We start from the raw sequence: 2,496 nt of genomic DNA on the forward strand, positions 1-2,496 counted from the left end.
CCTTTTAAACCTATGTTAATTGGACTTCTTCTTATAGAAATATTTAAAAAGTAGCTTGAGTTTCCTACTCCTAAAAACTTTGTCGGCATGATGTTTGCAAAGTTTTTTCGAATTTTTTAAAAAACATTGAGACGTGCTCTAATTATGGTACACAATGTAAATAAGAAAAACATTTTTATAAAAAATTTAATCAACTTTAATGGAAAAAAAAATACATACATACATACGGAAAAGAGAAAATTTGGAACTGTTACCACATTAATTAGGACTTATTACTTTTTAAATTATATTTTTTCTTACTATATATTTTAGAAATTCTTACCATATGTTTTAGGATTTCTTAATTTTTAAATTATATTTTTCTCTTACCATATATTTTAGGATTCCTTAATTATTGAGTTCTCCAAATACTTCATACCATATATTTTTAGGACTCCTAAATTATTATCAGTTTTATAAAGATAATGATATAATAATTGAAGAAAAAAGTGAGAAGATGATTTTGTCTAAAGCGAGATATTTTAAAGAAGGTTAAAAACTTCAAACAATATTTTTAAGACCCTTTACACTTTTAATATATTATAGATATAGATTATAGATTATAAATATAGATTATAGATTATAGGTTATGAATATAGATTATATATTATAGATATAGATTATAAGTTATAGATATATATTATAGATTATAGATATTAATATAGATATAGATAGATAAAGAAAACTTTTAAGATGTTTGGGCAAACTTAAACTCAATCTCCAACACACCTCCCCTTTTTACGTGGTATGTGTGAGTGTGTGTCTCTCTCTATACACACTAGTTTAGTCGTACGTGCCTCGCACGTGTAATGTTTGATTATTTAAAATTAAATGATTTTATTTATTGTAGAGATTTTATTTTAAAGTCAATTTTTTACAAAATTATTAATTACATTTTTATTACTTTTTTAAATTTTTTAAAAATCTAATACTTTTTAAATTTTTCTTATTCTAACGATTTTATATTTATTTCTAGATTTTTCAAATTTTCTTAACATCCAAATTAGTTGATTTAGAATTCTTAAACTAATGGAATAAGTATTAGTTGTCATTAGTTTTGATGACTTCTAATAAGAAAAGATTTTACTATGAATATGTTTAATTAGTTTCAACTCTTAAATTAGGAAAAAATAATGAAATTCTTATGACTTTTAATAAGGAAAGATTTTACCATAAATATATTTTATTAATTTTCTGCTCTTAAATATTTAAAAAAATAGTGAAAAGACGATTTTGTTCAAACCAAAGACTTTTAATAAAGGGAAAAAAGTTCAAACAACATTTCTAAGGCCCTTCACACTCTTAATATATATATATATATTAGTTAATTATTTATGGACCCAAGGTCCTTTTTATTAATAATCGAAAAATGTCTGGTCCAAGGAGGCCAAAAAAAGAAATGTAGAAAATAAATATTTATAGCCCAAACCAGCCCAAAAGTGACCGATTCAGGTGAATCACTCCAAGACCCTATTAAATAGGGTTTCCTAATTTTTATTTATCTGTCTCTTTTTCTTTTCTTCTCATTTCTTGCTGCTACTGAGAATGTCTGTTATTGCTTCCAAACGCCGGTCTGTTCCTTTTTTTGTTGTAGGTTGTAAACTATCTTCACGTCTTGGAGGTCGATATTTCTTGCTCATCTTGTAAAAGTAAGTGTTTTGCCTTCTTTCCTCTTCTCCTCTTAGCTGACATCTAACTTGAAAATTTCCTCCCTCTCTGTAGATATGTAATTCGGTAGAGGTCCAAGAGTTTATGTGAAACTCAAAAGAAGATTAGAACCCTGAATTCAAGGTCTGATGTTTTTTGTACATTCCCTTACTATTTTGCGTTCTTTTGTTTCCCTTTCTCTTTTTGATTCATGTCCCTTTTGTAGTTGAAGTAGAAGCCGAGAAAACTGTGTGGCTCCTAGTTTCTTTCTTTGTCTTAGTTGGATGTAAGCTAAAACTCGCTGATCTAGTCCCAGAACCCTCGTTTTTTAAGAGAATCTTTTGTTGGCTGATCTAGCTTAGCTAGCTAGCTTTCTCATAGATATTTTGACCTTAGGGTGGTCACAAACTTTGATGTAAATATAATATTTGTGAGACTCAGTGGCACTTATTTGCTTTCCTATCATTCTTGGTTAAAAGTGTTAATTATCTTTATTGTTCTAATTCTGACTGTTGGTATCTACATTTTGTTTATATTTAAGATCTTTCTTCCCATGCTTGGTAATTGATTAAAGTTATGAAACTGTGGCATGTCTTCTTGATCTATTGTTGTGTTGTGATATAATTCGCTAGCTAATTCGCCTCTCTATATACATGCCGGATATGAATGTTCATCTACTGTATCATCTCTTTAATTCACCTCTCTATAGACATGCCGGATATGAATGTTCATCTATTGTATCATCTCCTTAATTTTCTCTATTCTCTTTATTAAGATCCAAGGAATTTTCCTTTCTCAATTGAGCATCTT

At 27.8% G+C, this 2,496-nt stretch overlaps 1 long non-coding RNA gene across 1 annotated transcript; it reads left to right on the forward strand.

Moving 5' to 3' along the window:
* The first annotated feature begins 1,416 nt into the window (after positions 1-1,416).
* Positions 1,417-2,189, forward strand: LOC107873222. The gene is made up of 2 exons (XR_001675186.2): positions 1,417-1,688; positions 1,762-2,189. It is a non-coding gene; the product is annotated as an uncharacterized LOC107873222 (long non-coding RNA).
* The last annotated feature ends 307 nt before the right edge of the window (positions 2,190-2,496 follow it).

The sequence above is a fragment of the Capsicum annuum genome, chromosome 6 (assembly GCF_002878395.1).
Source record: "Capsicum annuum cultivar UCD-10X-F1 chromosome 6, UCD10Xv1.1, whole genome shotgun sequence".
Classification (NCBI taxonomy): domain Eukaryota; kingdom Viridiplantae; phylum Streptophyta; class Magnoliopsida; order Solanales; family Solanaceae; genus Capsicum; species Capsicum annuum.